General features: G+C 44.3%; 1 pseudogene; it reads left to right on the forward strand.

The window, feature by feature from the left end:
- The window catches only part of LOC144790890 (uncharacterized), a 51,000-nt pseudogene extending 45,104 nt beyond the window's left edge, over positions 1-5,896 (forward strand).
- Positions 5,897-6,394: the final 498 nt, after the last annotated feature.

A 6,394-nucleotide genomic window follows, 5' to 3' on the forward strand; every position in this document is an offset into this window, starting at 1 on the left:
AGGCCTAGGTGAACCAGCCAAGGTAAATGTTGGGAGTGTTACCCAGCGCCTGTGGGTTGGGCGCCGGGTAAAGAGGCGGCATGCTTGTACTTTAATTCTGATGCCATTGCTAAATCGGCCCGTGAGCAAGGGCTCCCCTGCCTGGCTAACGTGGGGTGGGCGCCGGGTAACGAGGCCGCATGCTTGTACTTTAATTCTGATGTCATTGCTAAATCGGCCCGTGGGCAAGGGCCCCCCTGCCTGGCTAACGTGGGGTGGGCGCCGGGTAACGAGGCCGCATGCTTGTACTTTAATGTTGATGCCATTGCTAAATCGGCCCGTGAGCAAGGGCCCCCCTGCCTGGCTAACGTGGGGTGGGCACCGGGTAATGAGGCCGCATGCTTGTACTTTAATTCTGATGCCATTACTAAATTGGCCCGTGAGCAAGGGCCCCCCTGCCTGGCTAACGTGGGGTGGGCGCCGGGTAAAGAGGCCGCATGCTTACAATAACTCCCTCGCACTCGTCACCACACACAGACACACTCACAAATACACACACCCTCTCACGTTCATCAACACACACCCAATCACACGGTTTCTGATTGTGCTGGGATTGAACTTGGCCCACAGTCATAACTCGTGTAGACATGTTTTGCTGACACGTCATTGGACGACTGTGTCAATATTTGTGCACTTATTCGAAGCCACGTTACTGTCTCTGCCATCAGCTCGTCGCTCGCTGCAGTATATAATCTCTGGTACAAGGGGCCACACACAGGCTCGGTTTGTGGGCCGGAATGTGTGTGTGTTGGTGGGAGGGAGAGAATTAAAAGGAGTTGGGGAGAGAGAACGAGAAGGGAGAACGGCGAGAAGTGAAGTGAGAGTGTTAAAGAGAGGGCAAGCTACGGTGGAGTAACAACCAGAGCCAGAGCTGCTAACTAGGGAACCGGGTTCGAGTCTGGAGGTGGGCTCAACATCCGGAGATTCGGGCAGATCACGTAACCTCCCAGTGGCTATAAAAATTAATGTGCCCCTGTGTAATGTAATTGGTGCTCATGTAAAGCGCTCCAATACGTTTGGGTTGAGTTGGCGCTATGTAAAGCTGCAAAATAAAGAGCTAAAGAGAGGGGTTTTGAAAGAAATAAAGAGTGAAAAATGTTAGTACCACTGTGTATCTTTAGGTCAGAGTGAAGGAATGATGGTCTGAAAGGTGAGAAATGCAAGTTTGACCTTCAAAGGTAATTAAAAAAGCCCTGATAGAACTGGCGCAATCTGGTCATAAATTTTAAAATAACGGTCTTGAGAAGTGACGTGAGAGTGTTAAAGAGAGGGCAAGCAACGTGGAGTAACAGCCAGAGCTGCTAACTAGGGAACCGGGTTTGAGTCTGGAGGTGGGCTCAACATCCGGAGATTCGGGCAGATCACGTAACCTCCCCGTGGCTATAAAAATGAATGTGCCCCTGTGTGATGTAATTGGTGCTCATGTAAAGCGCTCCAATACTTTTGGGTCGAGTTGGCGCTATGTAAAGCTGCAAAATAAAGAGCTAAAGAGAGGGGTTTTGAAAGAAATAAAGAGTGAAAAATGTAAGTACCACTGTGTATCTTTAGGTCACAGTGAAGGAATGATGGTCTGAAAGGTGAGAAATGCAAGTTTGACCTTCAAATGTAATTAAAAAAGCCCCGATAGGACTGGGGTAATCTGGTCATAAATTTTAAAATAACGGTCTTGCCGCTGAATGTAGTATCATAGCTAGGAGCCTTAATCAATTTTGGAGATAACAGTGGCTTGAATTACAGCCCAGACGTTTGACAAGATCGACCTATGGAAGAACTGACCTATGTGAATTGTAGATCATCACATTTTTGGGGCGTTCTACAATATTGGAGAGATTCTAGTTATTTCCGGGTGTGCGCGGGTAGAGAGGCAGCATGCTTGTTTTTTTTAATAAAGATTCTATTGTTTAAATCGGCTCGTGAGCAAGTTCCCCCTGCCTGGCTAACGTGGGGTGGGCATCGATGAAATAGGTGCAATATTGTTTATTGCGGTGGGGGAGAGGAGCTGTTGAGATCTGCTGTTTGTTAGCCTGCAGCCGCGCCCCATTACTTCACAGGTCTTTAAAAAGACCATTTGCATAATGAGGCTTGAAATGCTTGCAATGGCTAACGTGGGGGTGGGCATTCTCTCTGGGGTCTGGTGACTCAACCATAAAGTGCAGGGGTGCGACACGGGCACATTTTCTTTTTAAACCATTAGGTCTTTGTCCAACCTAGACCGCTCCACTTGGAACAGACTTCGTAACCCTATCCCATTGCCCCACTGCTCTCCCTAAAAAAAAACGGAGGAGCTATCCAACCTCTTTTCACATGTATGACTTTGGTTGGGGGGGGAGGGTACTTTGATTTGCTTCAAGCAGGGCTTTGGGGGAGAGGAGCTGTTGAGGTCTGCCGTTTGTCTGCCTAATGGCAGGTCTTTGCTGCAATGGAAGAGCATACACAAAACACCATGTATTCATGATAAACATATAAGGGCATGTGAAAACTCTTTGGGGCAACAAACCCCCTCTGCCTGTCCCCCTTTTGTCGATCAGATGCTGAGCTCAGTGGTGGTGTAGTGGCCTAGCACCCCCATTAACTCAGCTGTCGCGTGCGCGAACGTGCAGTGAGCCCCAACTGATTCTCTGCCATCTCAATATATTTATTACCCTGCGCACACACACACACACACAGAGGCTTTTGGAAATGTAGTCGGGGCACAGGGCAAATAAAATTAGCTGCCTTCATTTCCACCACGATCTGAAGCAGCAGCTGCTACAAACAGGCTCAGCGATATATATAAATATATTTATATACATTTATATCCCCTAGAACTGCTTTCATATCGATGAGCATCGCGCGCCTGCAATGCCTGTGGGTGTCAGATTATTGCAATTAATTTGGCGCATAATAATTTCAAAGAGGAGTAGGCATGTGTGTTTGTCAATTGAAAATGATGTCTTATGAAGGTCAAAAATATATAAAGGGCGGATTAAATCTTTTTTTTTTTAATGAGCTGAATACTAATATTAAGGTATGGATACAACATTCCATGTCCAATTGTCAATATCTTTTTGTTTTGTCATCTTATTTGAAAGCAGATAAATAACAATAAAATACATTATTAAAATATAACCAGGTATACAAATCAGTCCTACAGTAAACGTGACTGTCAGTGTAACACCGTTATTAACATTTTCCAAAATAGGCTACACCGATAACCACATTCTATTTAAAGATTTCCATTGTTTTTCTGATTTGCTTGCAGCTGTAAATATAGACAGATCTTTAGCAAGAAAACTTTATTTTAATGTTGGTCAGCCTTTCTCTGCAATTCACTCTAAACAAGCATTTGCAATGCAATAGGTCTCGCATTAATTACGTTTCAGCTATTGGCATTGCTAAATATTGCAACACCATACTACGATTGCTACAATAGTTAATTGTGGATGCGTTAACAATTGATGTGTGCACTGATGGCTAGTGGTGTGTGTGCCTGTAGAAATTATGCACTGATGGCTGGTGGCGTGTGTGCCTGGTCGAAGTGTGCACTGCCGGCTGGTGGTGTGTGTGCCTGGTGGGAGTATGCACTGATGGCTGGTGGTGTGTGGCAATGACGCTCAACATCCTGTGAATCTGGGCAAACCACGTAATCTACCAGTCCCTAACAAAAATGCATGTGCCCTTGTGTAAAGCAACAGGTGCTCACGTGAAGCGCTTCAAAATCTTCAGCTTGAGTTTGCACTATATAAATCTTAGAGGAGAAAAAAACAGCAGTGAAAACAAGCCTAGCCTTGCACAGAGCCTCCATTTTCAGGCAAATTTCCAAAAGTGCTGACTTAACCTTACAGACATCAAGGCCTCACGCCAATGCCCTGGGGTGCTTTTAGCCTATTAGCTCCTGTGATCAGAACTTGTTGTTTCTGTTACTCATTGCAACACAAGTCCGCTCTTCCCTGTTTGCACAGCAGTCACCTGACCATGAAAATATTGTCTTTCTCTTTATTTTCCCAACAGTACGCACCCGGTTTCTAAGTGTTTTTTTATTGATCTAGTGTGCGCAGAACAACATGCCCGCAGAATAAAGACAGCAGAAGATTATGTGCTGGAAAACAAAGATTTCATGGTTGAAGAAGTGCGTGGGCAAAAGATGTTAATTTGCAGGTTTTGCAGAGTGACTGTCCCAATAGTAACTGGGAAGACTGCAAGCCGAATTGCTGAACATCTTGTCACCAAGACCCACTTGAAATTGAAAGAGCCACCTAATAGCGACAGCCTATGCCAGATGTCTCTTGCCGAGACAATGACCCGCTTCAAAAGAAAACGTGAGGAAGAAAAGGATGTGTCCCATGAATTTGTACGTGCCCTAGTGCAATCTGGAACCAGCTTACACCAAGCCGATGAACCCATTGGGAATCTGTTCCGCAAGCGTGCACCAGCATGCAAAACATTACCAAAAGCAACACAAATGTATGAGAAATACCTACCAGAGGTGTCCCTTGCAGATATTGAACATATTTCAGAATTACTCCAAGGTGATGTAAAGATATCTGTTACCATTGATGAAACCCCAGAGATGCGTGGCGACCCAGCAGTGGCAGTGCTAATCACATTTTGTGATGCACAAAATGGATGGTACAGACGTACCATCATGGCAGATCTAGTTGTACTGGAAACATGCAACGCAGTGTCACTTGGAATGCTGCTGCAGAGAGTTCTTACCAAGTTTAACAAAGATTGGAGTGATATTGTTTGTATTTACAGCGATTCAGCTACGTATATGAAAAAGTTATGTGATGACCTGTCAAAAGCAATACCTGAGCTGAAGTGTTTCCCTGTGAGAGATCCTAGCCACTTGCTAGGTGGTATGCTGAAAGCAGCATTACAATCTTCTGAGCTAATGAAGAATGCTATTGATTTTGTAGTCCATTCAGGCGCACTGTTTCGTTATGCGCGGGAACTCAAACGCAAATATTTCTCATTTTGTGTTTTGTGTGGCAGCAAAGAAAGAGTCATCCCAACTGTGTCATTTAGTCGGTGGTTCTCAGTCCTAGAGGCCGTGAATGCAATATTATCTATGTGGCGACCGCTTACTGAATTTTTGGTTAGTGATGATGCAAAAGGCAAGAAATGTGAGGAACTTCAGGTGCATATTGATAGTGATGTCAAAAAAAGTACACTGTACTGCATCCTTAAATTGTTACAGGAAAACATGACTACTGTAGTGGACATAATAAAAAAACTAGAGTCAGAAAACACCCTTGTCTACCAAGTTTTCAGTATAATTGGTGTCGATGTCAAACATCTCCTCTAGAGTAGGCTAGACAACACTTTTAGTGACTTTGGCACGGCAACATGTTCCCTGTTAGAATGCTTGCCGCTTGGTAAGCAAAGAAGTGTTGAAGACCAATTCAGGAAATTTTATTTTACCATGCATGAGAAATGGCTAGCTATGATGCATAGAAATGTCCTTTCACCAACCATGGCGTTTGAAGTCAATGAAGCCTCACTTTGGTACTCTGCACAAGTGTTAGATCCATTCTATAAAGGGGAATTTTCTCCCGACGTTGCAAAGTACAGCTTCATTTTTTACCGCTTTAATACCTCTGCGGGAATGTGCACCCAGTTCAACGCATATGTTGCAGAACCTGTCCCAGAGAATGTCAACCTTGAGGTGCACCAGCACTGGCATGGAAAGCTACGTCAGTGGCCAGAGTTGGCAAATTGTGTCCTGGCTGTTTTGGCGTTGCCAGTCTCAAGTGCCAATGTTGAGAGGGCCTTTTCACAAATAAAAGTGTACATGGGAAGGAAAGAGAGAGCGCGAATGACTAAAGAATCACTCAAGAAATATTGTATGGTGTTCTACAATAAATTTGACTTGTAAATATGTATTTGGACTTCATATACACGTACGTACACTGTCTATATGCCATGCGTCAATGAAGAAAGCCAGCAATAATAAAAGCAAAGCGTTCCATAAACACCGGCGCGAAAATTAGTAATCACTGAAAAGCACTGTTTTTTTCAGGTATTGAAATCACTGGAAAACACTGACAAAACACCACCAGAATTTACCAAAAATAGAAACTGAAAACAGGAAAGCCTAATTATAGGTGTAAAAAGAAGCAAAAGCAGTGCAGAAAGAATCAACAGAGGTGCAGAAAGAGGCAAGAGGGGTACAGAAAGAGGCAAGAGTAATGCAGAAAGAACCAAAAGATGTACAGAAAGAGGCAAAAGAGGTGCAGAAAGAGGCAAGAGATGTGAAGAAAAAGGGAAGAAGTTTGCAGAAAGAAGCAAGAGAAATACAGAAAGAGGCAAGTGAGGTACAGAAGGAGGCAAGAGAGGTGCAGAAAGAGGGAAGACGAGTGCAGAAAGAGACATC

Source organism: Lissotriton helveticus, chromosome 11 (genome assembly GCF_964261635.1).
Source record: "Lissotriton helveticus chromosome 11, aLisHel1.1, whole genome shotgun sequence".
Taxonomy (NCBI): domain Eukaryota; kingdom Metazoa; phylum Chordata; class Amphibia; order Caudata; family Salamandridae; genus Lissotriton; species Lissotriton helveticus.